This window comes from Neodiprion pinetum, chromosome 4, assembly GCF_021155775.2.
Source record: "Neodiprion pinetum isolate iyNeoPine1 chromosome 4, iyNeoPine1.2, whole genome shotgun sequence".
In the NCBI taxonomy this organism is placed as follows: Eukaryota; Metazoa; Arthropoda; class Insecta; order Hymenoptera; family Diprionidae; genus Neodiprion; species Neodiprion pinetum.
In genome coordinates this window covers 11,176,015-11,196,607 of record NC_060235.2, presented here as the reverse complement: position 1 = coordinate 11,196,607, position 20,593 = coordinate 11,176,015, and the positions used below count along the sequence as shown (strand labels likewise).

General features: G+C 47.6%; 1 long non-coding RNA gene and 1 other non-coding gene across 2 annotated transcripts in view; both read left to right on the top strand.

Moving 5' to 3' along the window:
- The window catches only part of LOC138190744 (uncharacterized), a 151,247-nt gene that overhangs the window by 41,972 nt on the left and 88,682 nt on the right, over positions 1 to 20,593 (top strand). The gene's annotated exons all lie outside the window — the stretch shown is intronic.
- Positions 13,447 to 13,601, top strand: LOC124218309 (5.8S ribosomal RNA). The gene has a single exon (XR_006883021.1). It is a non-coding gene; the product is annotated as a 5.8S ribosomal RNA (ribosomal RNA).

Here is a 20,593-nt window from a genome sequence, read left to right as displayed (position 1 = left end):
CCCGCTCGAATTAAGTGCTCCACCCCCGAGGGGTGGAAACCACCCAAAAACTAGAAAAACCCGTGTAACTCTTGGACGGAACAACTTACAGAGTTCGTTCGAGTGTTACAATTACTCCAGAATTGAAGGCTCCCGGAAAACCACTTGCTCGTATTAAGTGCTTCACCCCCGAGGGGTGGAAACCACCCAAAAACTAGAAAAATCTGTGTAACTCTTGGACGGAACAACTTACAGAGTTCGTTCGAGTGTTAAAATTACTCCAGAATTAAAGGCTTCCGGAAAACCACCCGCTCGAATCAAGTGCTCCACCCCCGAGGGGTGGAAACCACCCAAAAACTAGAAAAATCCGTGTAACTCTTGGACGGAACAACTTACAGAGTTCGAACGCACGTCAAAATTACTCCAGAATGAAAGGCTCTCGGAATTGCTCATCTTTCAATTAATTGCTCGGCGTTTTTTAAAAAAAACCTGTGGCGGTGCCAGCTCGATATAAACCAGACTTGAAAAAAAACGGGAACGAGGTCCAATTTCGAAAAAGTGTGAGGGTCATAATTGAAGGCTAATTGAAGGCTCCCGGAAAACCACCCGCTCGAATTAAGTGCTCCACCCCCGAGGGGTGGAAACCACCCAAAAACTAGATAAATCCGTGTAACTCTTGGACGGAACAACTTACAGAGTTCGTACGCACGTCAAAATTACTCCGGAATTAAAGGCTCCCGGAAAACCACCCGCTCGAATTAAGTGCTTCACCCCCGAGGGGTGGAAACCACCCAAAAACTAGAAAAATCCGTGTAACTCTTGGACGGAACACTTTACAGAGTTCGTTCGAGTGTTAAAATTACTCCAGAATTGAAGGCTCCCGGAAAACCACCCGCTCGAATTGAGTGCTCCACCCCCGAGGGGTGGAAACCACCCAAAAACTAGAAAAATCCGTGTCACTCTCGGACGGAACAACTTACAGAGTTCGTTCAAGTGTTAAAATCACTCCAGAATCAAAGGCTCCCGGAAAACCACCCGCTCGAATTAAGTGCTTCACCCCCGAGGGGTGGAAACCACCCAAAAACTAGAAAAATCCGTGTAACTCTTGGACGGAACAACTTACAGAGTTCGTTCGAGTGTTAAAATTACTCCAGAATTAAAGGCTCCCGAAAAAACCACCCGCTCGAATTAAGTGCTCCACCCCCGAGGGGTGGAAACCACCCAAAAACTAGAACAATCCGTGTCACTCTTGGACGGAACAAGTTAGAGGGTTTTCTAGAGGCATCAAAATCACTCTTTAGTCAAGGGCTCTCGATACACTGCCCCTACGAATTAAATGCTTCACAGTCCACCCACAAGAGTGTGATTGAGACACGAACTTTACGAATCAACGTAGCAGGTGGATGAAACAGGAACCAGGATTTTCAATGCGAAAAAATGCTCGTGTCGCGTGAATTCGTTACAATTTTTGTGTCTTGTACTTTGATTTCAGCATCGTCACCAACGAACGTCATCCCAGCGCAAATGAAGCGTTGCTTTTGCAGTTATTGATTTCACTTGTGTGGATTGCAGGTGAGTGATGGAGATTATTTTCTATGTACCTTTCTCCACACTATAAACATTACTCGTCACCGCCACCGACGTCACCATCACAGGAACTTAGCCCTTTTTCCTCTTTTCAAACGCTATCTAGAAAGATAGACACAATGGTCTAAATTGTGCTACAGGCTTGAGAAAGTGAGTGCGTTATATAAAGAAAACTCCTACTCCAAATTTCAAATCTTCAGAAGCTGCCATTTTTTTTTATGGCCTGGGAGTCAACGTTAGCCGGGTCATTTTGGCAACATCAATTCATTTAATGAATCATCCGTGTAACGTATAATAGTAATATGAACATTCTCCAACGCACCACCGTGATAAGGGCTTACGGGAGAGCTTTATTGACGGTTAAAAATTAACAAAAAAAATTCATAGACGCATAAGCGAAAGTGTTCTTACACATTGATTGGAATATAAGAATTTCACAAAATATCGTTTTCCGCCTGAATTTCACGACTGAACTCGTCTTTCACCCGTATAAGCAGGCGTATAAAAATCTAAAAAAATTTGTATTATCGAGGATGAAATTAATTGCGATGCTTTTTTTTTATAATAACAAACACGAAAAGAATAGTGTTTCACCTATGAGATACAACGACGGTCGTCCAGGACTGTGAAACTGTGTTGGGCATGCGGCACATGAGCGACGAGGTTAGAACGCTGCATCTCTACCTTAAAGACGATCGTTGGTGTTCTGAATGATTGAAAGACCAACGTGAAGCTGTTTTTTCCATGTTATACGCTTACTCAGTAAATAAATTCGAACTCTGGCGGATAGTCGTAATAGATCTTTCACCGTAAGAATCGAGACTCAAATATACTGGTAAAATTCGCAAAATTCCACCACTTATGCGGGTGGACGACAAGCGTGTCGTGGAATCCAGGCGGAAGATGATATTTTTCTAAGTTTCTTATGTTCCATTCTCTACAAAAATATATCTATGAATCTTCTGTACGGCGCATCGTTAGCTAGTGATGAAAATCAGAATGAGCCACAAACAATTTTCTCCCATGTAATCCTTATGACAAATGGAAAAGTGCGATGCGCAACCTCTTAATGTTAAGATTGAGAGCTAAAATTTTGAAAGACGTATTTTCGTGCTGAAATGGAAGTTCTCAACTTGTTTGAAAGTAAAAAAAATTACTTTTTTTATACTATCTAGCTGTACATTCAAAATAGTTGTAAAATTGATTATTCGATATTATTATGAATTTGACTTATAGTTAAGACCTCAAGAAACAAGAAGATATTTTTCCAGTATTTTGGGTATTATAAAGTTTTGGGTGGTTTAATGTGCCGCGAATGCAAACGGCTCATGTTTACCTTTGGTGAGGTACGAAAAAACGGAGTATGGTTTCAGGATAAGGGCTTACATAGCTTTACAGCACATGATGTGAATGCAAATATGTCGATATATTGTCGATTGATGTTCCCAACACAAAAGAAAAGTTAAAAATGGCAGTTTTGATTATTTCAAAAACTCTTGCAATTGAAATATTTCCCGAGATGTGCGATGCCATGATGGCTAACATCACGGTCGCCTACACACAGTCCACATTCTACTGAAATCATACATACTGTGAGTACCAATAGCTATTTTGTTGAGAAAAAATGATTTTTGCCTACCGATGAGATTTAATATTAACAATGTGTACTTATAACCAATTACCGGCGAATAAAATTGATGAGTTTTTGATACATAATGAAATTTAACACAGGTCATTTGAATGAATTTACTCGAAGCGCTTGCGCATTGACAAGCTTTTTTTGCTGATTGTCGAAATACCCTCTGTTCGCCTGCATTTTTGTGATCATGATTAATTCATATTTTATTATCGATATTTTTATTATCAATTATTACTGATTTACGATTCTGATTTATAGGTGGATTCAATTCAATGGATCAGGGGCGATAACGTCGGAAATAAACCAAGTCAACGTAGAGTGAAATATGTTTTGGATGACGGCGAATGGCTTATACGGGCAGAACACATTATCGCAGCAAAGGTGTGAGCGAAGAACAATTTTCAACAATGTTGACACCTGATCCAATAGCACTCCACATTCATACACCAGTACGAAGTTACGGGCAAAACTAGAAATTACTTTATTTAAAATAGTCTCGGGAATCATGGATTGAAACGGGGTATCATGATTCCTGATAGCGACGAAGTAGTGAACTTAACTGCAAAACGGTCCCGTGAAACTTGAATTCGTTTGTACTACTAACAGTACAGAATGATCGGTTTGATCGTTGACAGAACATGAGATCAACTGAACACTTGAGAATTTTGTGTACCCTCAAATTCACTCAAATTTCTCTGCTGATTTTTGTAGGGCTTGTGTTGTTGAAAATTCTTCTGTTATCAGAGACAATTCAATAATGCATTGTTTCGAAGTGACGGAAATCTGGAAATTAGAACGGATTACGTCAACTTGTATGGATTTTCTGAAACCCAAACTTTTGGACTGTGCAGCGGAGAGCCTATGATTGAGAGATTAATGTAACGCCTCCAAAGACCATCTAACTCAATCCGTCCAAGAGTCACACCAATTTTTCTAGTTTTTTGGTGGTTTCCACCCCTCAGGGGCGGAGCACTTAATTCGAGCGGGTGGTTTTACGAGAGCCTTTAATTCTGGAGTAATTTTAACACTCGAACGAACTCTGTAAGTTGTTCCGTCCAAGAGTTGCACGGATTTTTCTAGTTTTTGGGTGGTTTCCACCCCTCGGGGGTGGAGCACTTATTTCGAGCGGGTGGTTTTCCGGGAGCCTTTGATTTTGGAGTAATTTTGACTCTCGTACGAACTCTGTGAGTTGTTCCGTCCAAGAGTTACACGGATTTTTCTAGTTTTTGGGTGGTATCCACCCCTCGGGGGTGAAGCACCTAATTCGAGCGGGTGGTTTTCCGGGAGCCTTCAATTCTAGAGTAATTTGAACACCCGAACGAACTCTGTAAGTTGTTCCGTCCAAGAGTTACACGGATTTTTCTAGTTTTTGGGTGGTTTCCACCCCTCGGGGGTGGAGCACCTAATTCGAGCGGGTGGTTTTCCGGGAGCCTTTAATTCTGGAGTGATTTTAACACTCGAACGAACTCTGTAAGTTGTTCCGTCCAAGAGTTACACGGATTTTTCTAGTTTTTGGGTGGTTTCCACCCCTCGGGGGTGGAGCACTTAATTCGAGCGGGTGGTTTTCCGGGAGCCTTTGATTCTGAAGTAATTTTGACCCACGTACGAACTCTGTAAGTTGTTGCGTCCGAGAGTTGAAACCAATTTTTCGAGTTTTTTGGTGGTTTCCACCCCCGGGGGTGGAGCACTCAATTCGAACGGGTGGTTTTCCGGGAGCCTCTAATTCTGGAGTAATTTTGACATTCGAACGAACTCTGTAAGTTATTCCGTCCAAGAGTTACACGGGTTTTCCTAGTTTTTGGGTGGTTTCCACCCCTTGGGGGTGGAGCACTTAATTCGAGCGGGTGGTTTTCCGGGAGACTTTAATCAGCCTTTAATTATGACCCTCACACTTTTTCGAAATTTGACCTCGTTTCCGTTTTTTTTCAAGTCTGGTTTACATCGAGCTGGCACCGCCACAGGTTTTTTTCAAAAAACACCGAGCAATTAATTTAAAGATGAGCAATTCCAAGAGCCTTTAATTAGCCTCTAATTATGACCCTAACACTTTTCCGAAATTTCACCTGTTTTCCGTTTTTTCTCGGTGTGGCGGTTCCAGGTTTATGTCAAGCTGGCACCGCCACAGGTTTCTTTTATAAAACGCGGAGCATTTAATTCGAAAAAAGAGCATTTAATTTGCCTCTAATTAGCCCTTAATTATTCCATAGGAAATTTTTCGATTTTCGAGTGTGGCGGTTCCAGCTTGATATGGCTAAATCATAATACTTAATAGATCATGTTGAGAATAGAACGACACTCTATCTTCCAGCCAAATCGAAGACGTGCTGACATCTATTGAAACCTATATACATTGCACGCCTCACGTGCTAGATACCTTTGTATTTTTGAATATCTCTTTACACTTGTCGTGACCGCTGACGCGTAAACACATAACATATATACCTTGTACTGTTTCACACTTCAATTACCTATAAATTAAACTATTCAGATTGTTTTTTCAACTGTGCTTTTCACTTACGCATAACCCGGAAACCAACAGGTTATGGGCCCAGTATTGTTTATAAAATAAAACATAAGTGAAAAAGGGTTTAGCTCAGTGTAAAAATAAAAGGAGAACAATCTGCGATCGTGACTGTGCGATCACGTGTTCGATCCGCTAAGCGCGTTTCGAAGAAATCGGAAATTTCGCGAAAAACAGCCATGAGTGCCGGTAATATAGTGCGTATCGAACCACTGCATAGAGATAATTATGATACGTGGAGAATTCAGGCAGAAGCTATCCTAATTAAAAATGAAACGTGGAAATATGTGAGCGGTGAAAAGGCCCGACCCGATGTGAAACCGGGAGATGTATCAGCGAGTACAGCTGCGGCAGAGTGGGACGATATGGACAGAAAAGCGCGTTCGGACATTATACTCGCGATTAGCCCCACAGAATTACAACAAATAAAAGGTTGCAAAACGTCACGTGAAGTTTGGACAAAATTAGAATCAGTGTACCAGTCAAGCGGGCCTGCCAAAAAGGCAGCGCTGCTTAAGCAGCTGACCCTACACAAAATGGCCGAAAGTGACGATGTACGTGATCATGTGCGAAAATTTTTCGACATTGTAGGTCAATTGCAGGAAATGGATGTAGTAATCAATAAAGATCAACTGACGATTATGTTACTGTATAGTTTACCGGAAGCTTTTGAGAATTTTCGCTGTGCGATCGAAACGAGAGACGTTTTGCCCGAACCAGAAATATTGAAGGTGAAGATTCTAGAAGAATGCGACGCGAGAAAGGGAAGAACGCCGGAAGCTGTACCAAATGCCATGTTGGCGAACAAAAGCGGTCGTTTTAAGAAAAAATGGCAAGGGAAACCACATGCGAACAAGGGGAAGGAGGACACATCCGAAGGTACGTCGTCGTTTAAATTTAGATGTCATAGATGCGGAAAAGTTGGACATAAAGCAGCAGATTGCGGAAGGAGGAAGGACACGCAGCCCATGAGCGCCAACGCTGAAATGAGCTACATTGCAATTCCAACGCAGGAAGCCGCACTGAAGGTTGACCCAATTAAACCACAGGGTACCTGGTGCCTCGACAGTGGGTGCACCTCACACTTGTGTGGGGATGTTGACAAATTCATCGATATGAGTAAGTCTGAACACAAATCACTGAATCTTGCAAGTAACTCATGTACAGAAATCAAAGGGGAGGGAACTGTAAAAGTTGTAGCTGATAATGGAATTAATAAGACTGTGCTCAACTTGGAAACGACCCTATATGTCCCTGATCTGAGGACAAATTTGATCTCTGTTGGGAAAATTACTAACAAACATCACGAAGTCACTTTCAGGAAACACGACGCCCTAGTGCGAGATCAGGATGGAAATATTACGATGATCGCAGAACGAGTGAATGGCCTGTACTATCTGCGAGAAGAGTCCCAGAACGCATGGAGCGCCGATGGTACTGATTGTGAGGAAAAGTCGATGCTGGAAAAGTGGCATACAAGACTAGGACATTTGAACGAGAAGGACCTGGTCGAGGCGGTCAGTAAAGGAAACATCCTGGGAATAGAAATGAGGAAGGATGAGAAGCTACCTCCTTGCAAAATCTGCATGCAGGGTAAATTTACTCGTGCTCCTTTTCCGAAAGAATCCTCAAGAGAAACAGAATTGCTCGAATTGGTGCATTCTGATGTAAGTGGACCGATGCGTAAACAATCACATGGAGGCGCATGGTACTATGTAACGTTCATTGAGGACAGCACCAGGTGGTGCGAAGTATATTTTTTGAAAAAGAAGAGCGATGTTTTCGAAGTTTTTAAAAATTATAAAGCCACAGTTGAAAAACAGTCGGGCAGAATGATAAAATGCTTACAGTCAGACAATGGAAGGGAATACTGTAATACTGACTTTGACGAATATTTACAGAAAAACGGGATTGAAAGGAGGCTCACTGTGCCCTACACACCTGAGCAGAATGGGGTGGCGGAACGGAAAAATCGTACACTCAACGATATGGCACGCTGCATGCTCATCGAGTCTCAGCTGACTGGATCTTTCTGGGCGGAAGCAGTAGCCACCGCGAACTACCTTCGCAATAGATGTCCCTCGAGTATACTGAAAGGTGCAACGCCTTTTGAAAAATGGACTGGGAGAAAGCCAAACCTCTCGTATCTGAAGACGTTTGGATGCAGAGCCTTTATGCTTGATAAAACTCCTGGCAAGGGTAAGTTTGACCCTCGTGGAAAGGAATGTATCTTCATAGGATATTCGAAAGAATGTAAGGCTTACAGAGTTTGGATGTTGAATGAAAGGAAGATTATATCAACTCGAGACGTGAAATTTCTGGAATCGTCCAGTTTGTCAATGAAAAACATGAAAGCTGCTGCACGAAAAATACCTCTAGAACAAGATACAAGTAGGCCCTCAGAAGGAGGTACATATGGAAGAGGGGTTATAAAGTTTGAACTGACACCTGCAAGCACAACTTAAACTGAAAACCGACCAACATCGGAGAAAAGTGATTATGAGGAAGCTGAAGCAATTGCCGATGACAGTACTGACTCTTCAGAAAATAATAGTTCATCTGGAGACAGTGTATTCGAAGAAAGTATCGACGCACTGGGAGACCAGTCCAACCTACAAGACAACTTGACAAGAGAGGACCGATTTTTCGAGGAACCACAGCCGGAAGAACTTAGAAGAGGACCTGGTAGGCCAAAACTAGTGAGCACTGGCTCTAGGGGAAGAAGAAAGAAGATATATAACATGATTCCGACGCAGACACAAACCGAAAAGGATCAAGCAGACGACCCACAAGCAAGCCTGGCCGAAGTATCTATCAAAGACGCTTTAGCTAGTAATGAGGCACACGAGTGGAGAAATGCCATAGTTGATGAATTCGTGGCATTACTGGAAAACAACACTTGGAAGCTGGTGGACCGACCGCAGGATCGAAGCACCATTGGATGCAGACTGGTACTCTGCAATAAGTATGGAACCGATGGATTGCCGGTGAGAAGGAAAGCTCGATTGGTAGCTAAGGGCTACAATCAACGCCCTGGAATAGACTTCAGAGAAACCTTCGCACCCGTGGCACGAATGTCGTCTGTACGAATACTTGTAGCAACAGCCATGATGAAAGGAATGAAAATTCATCATCTCGACGTCGCTACTGCCTTCTTGAACGCAAAATTGGAAGAAACCGTTTTCATGGAAATACCGAAATTATTTGTTGAATCACTGCCTGAAATAGCTGCAAGAATGGAGAAAAAGCAGGGAAAAAGTTACGACAAAGATGCCATGACAAAGATGATCAAGGAAATCAGTCGTGGAGAAAAGGTCTGCAAGCTAGAGAAAGCCCTGTACGGACTAAAGCAAGCAGGTCATCAGTGGAATAAAGAACTTAACACAGTTTTGAATAAACTTGGAATGCAGTCTTTACAGGCTGACAACTGCGTATACTTTGCAAAGCGAGGAACGGACTGTATGATCATGCTGGTTTATGTTGATGACATATTGATGGCATCGAAGGACTTGAACTGGATGCAGGACATCAAGCAAGGACTTAAGAAGAGGTTCGAGATCAAGGATCTTGGAGAAGTAAGACAATGTCTAGGCTTGCAATTCACTGATCAGAGTGGGAGGATAAAAATTTCTCAACGAGCATATTGCGAAGAGATTTTGGAAAGGTTTAAGATGAAGGACTGCAAGTCAGTCGGATCGCCGATGGAACCTAACACCAAATTAGAGAAGATCGAAGAATGCCCAAAAGAGAAGCTAGACTTGTACCCGTATAGAGAGCTGATCGGCTGCCTGATGTACTTGGCCGTGAGCACGAGACCGGACATAGCTTTTACTGTAAACTAACTTAGCCAGTTCAATACGGGGTACTCAGCAGAACACTGGAAAGGAGCAAAAAGGGTGCTTCGATACCTTAGAGGAACTACTGACCTTGGAATTGTCTTCGGAAAAGATCAGAGAACACTCGAGGGGTACGTCGATGCTGATTGGGGGTCGTGTCCGATTGATCGACGATCATACACGGGCATAATTTTTGTACTGGGGAATGGACCGATCACCTGGGAGGCGAGAAAGCAGCGAACTGTTGCTTTATCATCTACTGAGGCAGAGTATATGGGGCTCACTGAAGCAGCAAAGGAAGCCTCGTACCTTAGAGGATTTTTGAGAGAACTGGATGAAGTTCAAAAATCACCAACCGTTATTTTCAACGATAATCAGGGAGCTAAAAATTTAGCTGCTAATCCTGTATTTCATTCCAGAAGTAAACATATAGAAATTCGACAACACTATGTCCGAAGAGCAGTCAGGGACCAAGTTATTGAATTGAAGTACCTGCCGACGGAGGAGATGACTGCCGACATCATGACAAAGGGACTGAACGGGGTGAAACATCGAAGATGTCGTGAGCTTATGAACATGGGGTAAAGCAAATCGTTCAGAAAGCTGGTCGATCGATTGAGGGGAAGTGTTGAGAATAGAACGACACTCTATCTTCCAGCCAAATCGATGACGTGCTGACATCTATTGAAACCTATATACATTGCACGCCTCACGTGCTAGATACCTTTGTATTTTTGAATATCTCTTTACACTTGTCGTGACCGCTGACGCGTAAACACATAACATATATACCTTGTACTGTTTCACACTTCAATTACCTATAAATTAAACTATTCAGATTGTTTTTTCAACTGTGCTTTTCACTTACGCATAACCCGGAAACCAACAGATCAGATATAATAGTGGAAAAGAAAATAGAGGAGTACATATGTGAGATTGATCAAGGGTAATGTAACAAAATAACAAAATGTCACCTATCATTACGATAATGAGGTAGGGAATAGACCTAACCTAAAAGGGAATGAACGAACTTAGCAATTAGAGCCGCGGTGACGGTGCTAGATTGACGGCTGCTAACTACAACGCAAAAAGCAGATCGAAGAGTTTAGCCTTGAAGACCGCCAGAGAGGAGGATTGCCTAAGTGATACGGGTAGACTGTGCCAGAAATAAATAGCCGACAGGAGAAATGAATTTCGGTAGCAAGTCGTGCGATTAGTGGGGATATGAAATGATGATGGGTAATCTGTAATTGCAAGCCTCAAAGAGCGACGTACGTCGGGATCCGATTCAAAAAAAGAATTCCGTAAATAAGTCGGTATAGACGTCAATAGAAGTTGATAAAGAAAAGAGCCTAAAAAGTACAGGCGACGATTTGCTACCGACAGCCATTTCAACTGAAGACGGTAAGGTGTAATATGAGTGTCCCTGCGACAGTTGTAGATATATCGGATGCCACAGTTTACGAGCCTTATCAGTTCAAGATTTAGATAATCAGTAAGGTCGCAATGAACGAGGCTACAGTAATCAAGATGAGGGAGAACTAGAGCATGAACGAGCAGCGTTTTGACTTCCGGTAATAGAATATTTCTATGTTGTTTTAATTAATGCAGGGTTTCGTGGACTCTGCGAGAGATCTGAGCTACTTAAGCGTTCCAAGATAAAACGGCAGAAATAAAGACGCCAAGATTCCTAACTGAGCTAACGTATGGGATACACTGTCCATTTATAGTGACTCGTGGAGGATTGTCGTGACATAGTTTAGTAAGATAGGATGAGCTACCAAGGATAATGGCCTTGGTTTTCGCAACATTGAGCTTTAAGCCGTTTTCCGTCGCCCAATCCGACACCGCCCCTGCATCGATACTGACCCGGCCGAGAGCCGAAGCAATGTCGGTCAGGTGAGTATGCAGATATATCTGCAAACCATCGGTAAATACAATATGCTTTGTGTGGGTGGCCAATATCGTTGATAAAGATAAGAAAGAGAATCGGACCCAGTACCGAGCCCTGGGGAACTCCTGAATGGTTTGTTAAGAAACTAGAATGTGTGCCGAAGGGAGTTTGGACGCCCTGGGCTCGGTTTGAAAGGTAAGAGTGGAACCACCCAACTGCATCAGCAGTCAGCCCGTGACGAATGATCTTAGCCAGTAGTAAACGATGGTTTATACTATCGAACGCCTTCGAGATATCGAAAAGGACTGAAATGGTAACGCATCTATTATCAATGGCTTTTCTCGCATCGTCCAATAACTTGAGCAGGGCCGACTGGGTACTGTAGAATTTACGGAAACCCGATTGATACGGATCTAGTATGGCATTCTGCTCGAGGGAGGGCATAAGTTGAATTGCTATTAGCTTCTCAAAGACTTTCAAAAGATGAGCTAGATTAGCCACAGGTCGAGTATCTGATTCGAAGGCAGGTGGTTCACATTTGTTCAACGGGACGACATAAGCCCGTTTCCAGATCTCATAAAATGAACTATGACGAAGGGAGCAATTGAGAAGGCTTGTCAGAAGAGGTGCTATCAGGTTGAGGTGGTCCCGGAGGTGTGGTAACTGGATATCGTCAGGGCTCTGACCGCGCGATTTGGTGAAACAGGATGGGAGTAGGCGCAGGACTTCGGACTCAAGGACAAGTGAAAACGAAAACTGAGATTGAACCAAAAGTAAATCGTCTTCTAGCAGCTGATCTAACTCATGGGTTGAACAGGGAGGATAGGCATTTGTGATGAAAGTATAAAAAACATTTAGTTGGTCGGCCCCGGAGTGATGTAAGGGGGAGGCCAGCGGACACTTTGCTACAGTAAGCCCACGGCGGCCAGGTTCGCGCCAGATGCTTGATACATTGGGGAGATTTGATGAGCGATCATTAAAATATAAATTTCTTACTCTTTCAATTTCGACTTTGATAGCGCGGCGTAGAGCGCGATATTGAGACATCGAATCGGCTGTTTTCAGATGTTTTGCCGAGGTATATGAGTTATTTCTAGCGCTTATACGCCGCTTTATTTCTGGCGTAAACCAGCCCGCTGAAGGTCCCCTAAATTCGCGCATAATCAGCGGTGCATGGGTATCTAGCACGTGAACAATAGATGTACCTAAAAACTCTGCCTGTTTGTTTAAATCCGATGAGGAGTCGGAGGGCGGTATGGTAGCGGTAGAGCAAAGATCGTTTTTTAGAGCTATGAGGTCGCAGTTCGGAAATTTACGGCATTTTCTTAACGGAGTGGACCGGCTTGGAGCAAAAACCCACGGTCGCGACGAGCGCCGTCGCCAGCTGAAACCGACCGGCGACCGACTCGCGCCAAGGCGTCGACCAGTCGCTCCGCGTCCAGCGCAGAGCAGCGGCGGGTCGTTCGCGCCTTCGGCTGACTCGGTACCGAGAGGGGACCGCTCCGCAGTCCGCCTCGACTCGTTCGACCCGGTCAGGTCGTACGAGAGAGACGTGCGAAACTGGTCTCACCGCTTCTTCGCGGACAACCTATCTGCGCCCAGGTGTCTCGGTGCAACGCCGTGACACCCCGGACGCAGGCCGCGAACGCGGTAGGTTTCGGAGAGGATTTTCGGCCGTACGAGGCAGCTCCCGGCAGCGTCGAGGGCAGCGATGCCCGGGACTCGCTGACGCGGCCCACTGCCGTCCGCCGTCAATCATTTGCATTGCGAGCCGATCGGGTCCGGGCCGGTTCATTCCGGCAGACGACCCGTAAATTCGAGGCGACGTCGGCACTTGAACTGTCGCACGAACGAAATTTGACGCGCGGCGCGCGTTTCTTTCGGCGCGCAACCGCGACAGGGCTAACGCACGCGGCGCCACGCTCACGACTACAGAAAGCCGGTGACAACCGTGATTCTAGCATTTTCATGCAAAATTCACATATATGATTACCCTAAACGGTGGATCACTTGGCTCGTGGGTCGATGAAGAACGCAGCTGATTGCGCGTCAACTTGTGAACTGCAGGACACATGAACATCGACATTTCGAACGCACATTGCGGTCCACGGATACAATTCCCGGACCACGCCTGGCTGAGGGTCGTTTAACCACGACAGACTGCTCCGTCGGCAACTTTGCTGCAAAAACCCCCTTGGGGAAACAGCACACTGTGCCTTTGCGAGCGATTGACTGGGCGTTCACCGCCCGTATCGCGCGCCGGTCGCGCAGCAACGGGTCGCGTCGCCTTAAACGAACACGTATGTCACGGTCACGACGCGTCGCCGCAGATCGCGGGGTCGAGCTGTCGCTGCCGTTCGTCACGTTCCGGTGCTAGCGATAGTCCAGAGAACGAACGAATTCGGCACGGCGACAGACAGACCAATGATCCGCGCGGTCGATTCGCCGCTCATGTAAAGAAGTTCCGTCCACGTTTCGCCGCGGGGAGCTCTAGAGTCTCCCGTACGGCGGGCGTTTACGGCCGTTTCCGTAGCTCGAACGTATGAAAAATACGTTGTCCTCGGTCGTTTCGACGGTGCTATTCTTGAACGAACGACCGTCGACGACGATGGACTTGCAATCTTACGACGACCTCAGAGCAGGCGGGACTACCCGCTGAATTTGAGCATATCACCAGGCGGAGGAAAAGAAACTAAGTAGGATTTCTTTAGTAGCAACGAGCGAACAGGAAACAGCCCAGCACTGAAACCCGCGGTTCTGTCGCCGGAATATGTAGTGTTTTGGAGGATCCACTTATGCCGGGGCGTCGGCCCGCGTCCAAGTCCATCTTGAATGGGGCCACTTACCCGCAGAGGGTGCCAGGCCCGAAGTGACCGGGACGCGCCACGGAAGGATCTCTCCTCAGAGTCGGGTTGCTTGAGAGTGCAGCTCCGAGTGGGTAGTAAACTTCATCCAAGGCTCAACGCTATAACCACGAGACCAATAGCGAACAAGTAGCGTGAGGAAAAGTTGAAAAGTACTTTGAAGAGAGATCAAGAGTACGTGAAACCGCGCAGGGGTAATCCCGACAAACCCGAAAAATCGAACGGGAAGATTTATCGTCAGCGACGCAGGCTTCGCCGCGGCTCGTGATGTCGGGACCTTGCGTCCACGGCACTCGGTCGCGGTGCAATGTCCGGCGGCGCCGGGGTGCACTTCTCCCCTAGTAGGACGTCGCGACCCGTTGGGTGTCGGTCTTAGGCCCGATCGGCTGCCTGTCTCGGCGTTCTCGTCGGGGCAGACCCCCGGTTGCCCGTCCGGCTGCCCGGCGGTACCCGCACGGTATAGAGCCGCATTGAACTGCGTCGGGCCCGCCGCAAGTGCGGTCAGCGATTCCCGGTGGTCGGACCTAGCGCCGTCCCCGGGCCTGGCCGGCTGTTGGCTGGCGGTGTCCTCTGGCTGGCTCGTTCGAATTATCAAATACCGGTCGGCGACGCTATTGCTTTGGGTACTTTCAGGACCCATCTTGAAACACGGACCAAGAAGTCTAACATGTGCGCGAGTCATTGGGACGAGCAAACCTAAAGGCGGAATGAAAGTAAAGGTCGGCTCAGCGCTGACAGAGGGAGGATGGGCCGCGTCACGATGCGGCCCCGCACTCGTGGGGCGTCTCGTTCTTACTGCGAGAAGAGGCGCACCCAGAGCGTACGCGTTGGGACCCGAAAGATGGTAAAACATGCCTGGTCAATACGAAGTCAGGGGAAACCCCGATGGAGGTCCGTAGCGATTCTGACGGGCAAGTCGATCGTAGGAACTGGATATAGGGGCAAAAGGCTAATCGAAACATCTACTAGCTGGTTCTCTCCGAAGATTCCCTCAGGATAGCTGGCACTTGCGTACAAAACGTACACGAGTCTCATCCGGTCAAGCGAATGATTAGAGGCCTTGGGGCCGAAACGACCTCAACCTCATCTCAGACTTCCAATGGGTGAGATCTCTGGCTTGCTTGAACTATGAAGCCACGAGATTTCGGATTAGAGTGCCAAGTGGGCCACTTTTGGTAAGCAGAACTGGCGCTGTGGGATGAACCAAACAACGAGTTAAGGCGCCAAAGTCGACGCTCATGGGATACCATGAAAGGCGTTGGTTGCTTCACACAGCAGGACGGTGGCCATGGAAGCCGGAATCCGCTAAGGAGTGTGTAACAACTCACCTGCCGAAGCAACTAGCCCTGAAAATGGATGGCGCTGAAGCGTCGCGCCTATACTCGGCCGTCAGCGGCATACAAGGCAGCCTAGGCCGTCCTAAAGCACTGACGAATAGAAGGGTCGCGGCGGTGTCCGCAGAAGGGTCTGGGCGTAAGCCTGCCTGGAGCCGCTGTCGGTGCAGATCTTGGTGGTGGTAGCAAATACTCTAGCGAGGCCCTGGAGGACTGATATCGAGAAGACTTCCGTGTGAACAGCCGTTGCACACGATTTAGTCGATCCCAAGTCATAGAAAAATCCGATGACGATGTCGGTGTATTTCTATGCCTGACACGCGCGTCGTGACGCCGGTGATTGTGCGAACGTCGGGCCTCGCTTGGCGTTCCCACGGACGTAGGCGCGCGCGGTTTGAAATGTGACACGCCCGTCGGGCGAAAGGGAATCTGGTTCCTATTCCGGAACCCGGCAGCGGAACCGTTTACAAGTCGGGCACTTGCAAGAGAGTTCGTCGGCGTAACCAAAAAAGACCTGGAGACGCCGTCGGGAGATCCGGAAAGAGTTTTCTTCTCCGTATAAGCGTTCGAGTTCCCTGGAATCCTCTAGCAGGGAGATAGGGTTTGGAACGCGAAGAGCACCGCAGTTGCGGCGGTGTCCGGATCTTCCCCTCGGACCTTGAAAATTCAGGAGAGGGCCACGTGGAGGTCTCGGGCCGGTCGGTACCCATATCCGCAGCAGGTCTCCAAGGTGAAGAGCTCCAGGTCGATAGAAGAATGTAGGTAAAAAAAGTCGGCAAATTTGAGCCGTAACTTCGGAATAAGGATTGCCTCTGAGGATCGCGGTGTGTCGAGCTTGGTCGGGAAGCGGGTTTGGCTGACGTGCCGGACCTGGGCAAGGTGATGGTAATAACCGGTTCCGAGCTGGGTCCAGTGCCTTGGCCTCCCGCGAATCTTTCTGGTTGCGAGGCTTTGGCGGCGGTTCGCCGTTGTCGTCGTCCTCTTCGGCCGCCACTCAACGGGCAGCTCAGAACTGGCACGGACTGCTGCAATCCGACTGTCCAATTAAAACAAAGCATTGCGATGGCCCTAGCGGGTGTTGACGCGATGTGGTTTGTGCCCAGTGCTCTGAATTTCAACATCGAGAAATTCAAGCGAGCGCGAGTAAACGGCGGGAGTAACTATGACTCTCTCAAGTCTAGTTGCTCTCCTTGCCACGAAGGGATTTAGGGAACCAACTTTGCTCTGCAGAGGAGGAGACCCCTAATTCCCAAGTGCCTAGTGTCACCTCCTTGTGGTGTGGGCCGGGCCCCATTGGACGTGCTCCAATGGGTGGCTAATGACTCAGGCTATTTGGGCTCCAGGAGTGTGCAGTCCACACAAACGGCCAGCCGGTTTTCTCGTTTTCTGGAGACCCCTTATCAAAGCCGGGGGCATAGAGGCCTGATAAGTCTCGAACAGCTCTCAGGCTTGCTACCTGGAAGTTGTCTTTTCGCTAGCACCAAATAAACAAAGAAGTGTGTCGGGGCTATTCCCCGACTGCCGGTCGCTGCCTCGGACAACCGGCCTAGCGAGCCAAGGGAGGGCTGTGTCTAACTGCCCGAATCCGCCCGCCCGAAATAATGACAATTCCCCTGAGGAGAACGAGCATCAGTTCTCTTGCCAACAATGCTCGCGGACATTTACATCTTCCCGCGGGCTGTCTAATCACATGCGAATCCATAATCGACAGCAAGCTCAGCAAACATCATCTGCTGACTCACAGCCCTTAACACCAGCTGTGGACCCTGTAGCATCATCATCTGCTATACTTTTCAACAAAGATTGGTCTTGGGCAACATAGGAGACATTGTCATCCTGATTCCACGAATGCCGAGATCAATATTGAGCGTGTGCGTAAAGGGTACTCATCTGAAGAGCTTAGAATGGCGGCTTCCGAGGAAGCATATCTCGTCAAGCATGGCAAGGATCGTCTGGGCAATAGGGTCCGATTCATCAACGTTTATATGGCACAATTCTTCCCGAACAGGAATACCGACGGGGTGAAGAATGCCAGAAAGACCAAGATTTATCGAGATCTTGTTGCTCAATACGCGAGTCAGCTCAACGAGGGTGAAACCCCTGAGTCGCCCACTCCTGGTTCTTCGCCAGGAAGAACACCTCCAGAGTCCCCTGCCAGAACATCGGCTGCACCGATCCCCGAGGAGCCCCCGCCACCAGACCCAAGAGACAGATATAAGGAGGCCATTACATCATTACTGGTCAAAATTGCTGAGGATGAATCTCTTCAAGATCATCCTTTAGCGTCCTTGGGTCTCGACCTTATCAACGGTCGTGATATCTTTTTAGAGATGATCTCGTGGCTTCGGACCTTACTCAGGCCTAAGGTGCGAACTAAGGCTACTCGAAGGGGTCGCAGATGCTCTAAACGCCCGTTCAACCGTAATGCCAAGCCGAGCGCCTGGAGATCAAGGCGCAGGGTATATGCTCGAATGCAAGACCTGTTCAAGAAGAACATGAGCAGAGCCGCCAAGGCTGTATTGGATGGTGAGGATGAGGCAACACTACCTAGCCTCGAGGAGATGTTTGATTTCTGGAAACCAGTCTTCGAACATCCCTTTATCCCCGTCCAATAACATCCTGTCCTGCCTGAACATCAGCAGAAGACATCTTTGGAGAACCCGATCCCCATCCGGGAAGTTAATTCGATTAACGTTCCCTGCAGCTCGGCCCCTGGCATAGATGGCATAACACCAGCCGTCTGGAGACAATGTCCTGCCTTGTGCCGTGCACTCTTGTATAACATGGTCCTCTATAGCGGATCTTTCCCTCCTGACGTTCTCGCAAGTAGGACGGTTTTCGTCCCCAAGAAGGCGAAAGCTACCAAGCCTTCTGACGTCAGGCCCATCAGTATAGCTTCGGTTGTAGTGAGACAGCTACACAAGATCTTAGCTGCTCGCATGATAGCTGCCGGATTGATCGACGAGAGGCAACGTTGCCTCGAGGATGGGTGTGCCGAAAACATATCCATCCTGGCCTCTACCATCAATCACGCCAGGAGTAACCGTCGTGAACTTCACATGGTTTCTCTCGACGTTGCGAAGGCCTTCGATTCTGTCAGTCATCAGGCAATAACATCTGCCCTCACGGAGGCTGGTGTGCCTCAAGTCTTGGTGGATTATATTAGAACCTCCTATGAGAAGTCCACGACCATCTTGGAAGTCGGGAAGCGGAAGTCTGAGAGAATCGTTGTGAGCAGGGGTGTGCGGCAGGGAGACCCAATGAGTACCGTCATCTTCTCATTGGTAAATGACAGGATATTGCGCTCGATTCCGACTACTGTCGGATATGAATTGGCACCTAATCACATGGTTATTAGGGTCGCATTCGCAGACGATATAGTCTTGCTGACGGGATCCGTGAGTGGTATGACGGCCACGCTGAATGCAGTAGAAGAGACAGCTCGAAAACAGGGGCTCGCGTTCAATCCTTCTAAATGCGTTGCCACCTCCATTGTACCATCAGGACGAGATAAAAAGGTTAAAGTCCTTACTGAGCCTCAGTTTGCTCTCCAGGGTGGAAGCCCCATTCGTCAGCTGGGTCCAGTTGATGAGTGGCGGTACTTAGGAGTAAATTTCAGCCCGGTAGGCATTAAGAAGGCATCTCCGTCCTTGGAGGCTGAGCTTCAGCGCATTACGCGAGCTCCTCTGAAACCACAACAGCGCCTCAAGATCTTGCGCTGCTATCTGGTTACCAGGTTTTACCATCTCCTGGTGCTGTCTGGATGTACCTTGAAAGTCCTCCATCATCTTCACTCTCAAGTGAGAGCTGCTGTTCGGCGTTGGCTCCGCCTGCCCAAGGATATCCCCATCGCCTACGTTCACGCGAGTTGCAGGGACGACGGACTTGGCATACCATCTTTTGCCACTACCATCCCTGGCCTTTTACTGAGCCGACTTGAACAAAGTTACTTGAACAAAGTTACTTGAACAAATGAAGGATTCGTCCTTCAAATCCGCGAGGATTGCGTATGGGTCGGTTTGGGTCCAGAAGAAGATCAAGTGGGCCCGTGGAGTCTTGAAGTGTAATGGTGAGAGACTCAATAGCTCAGAACATCGAGCTAAGTATTGGGCAAGGTGTCTCTACGAACGTGTAGACGGGATGGAGTTGAGAGACTGTGGCAGAACATCAGCCTCCACCAAGTGGATTGATGCGGGTGCTTTGGGCGTACCTGGAAGGGATTACATTCAATACCACCATGTACGCATCAACAGTCTTCCAACAAAAGTCCGCACGTCGAGAGGTCAAAGGCCTGTGTACACCAACATCAAGTGCCGAGCTGGCTGCGACTCCACAGAGACTGCCGCACATGTCATCCAATCCTGCTTCCGTACCCACGGGGGTGAAGTCAAGCGGCATGACGCAGTCTGCAAGACTTTGGCCGATCATATGCGATCGCGGAAGATGAGGGTACATGTGGAACCCCATCTTCGAACGTCGGTAGGGCTGAGATAGCCTGATATTCTTGTGGCAGACGGAGCCAGAGGCTTCATTGTAGATGCGCAAATTGTTAGCGGTGCCGTGCCGCTAGATGACAGTCATAAGAGGAAGTTTGAGAAGTATGACTCCCTTCCTATCATAAGCAAAGCTGCCAAGGTTCTCCAAGTTGAACCATCCGCCGTGACTGTCTTGAGCTGCACCTTTTCTTGGCGGGGTGTATGGAGCGGCACTTCCGCTGACACTTTAAGATCTCATTTGCGCATCCCTCTGGGGCTCCTTTGTGGCATTACTACCAGGGTGATACAAGGGTCCCACACAAATTGGACCCGCTGGAATCAAATGACATCGAGAATTCCAGCAGAGCGCGCGGGGATTGGGTAGGGAGATTTGGCCATTCCCTATCAACCTGGGTTACCTGCACCCCACCATCTAATACGGCAGCAGGCAATTAAGCCGTCCC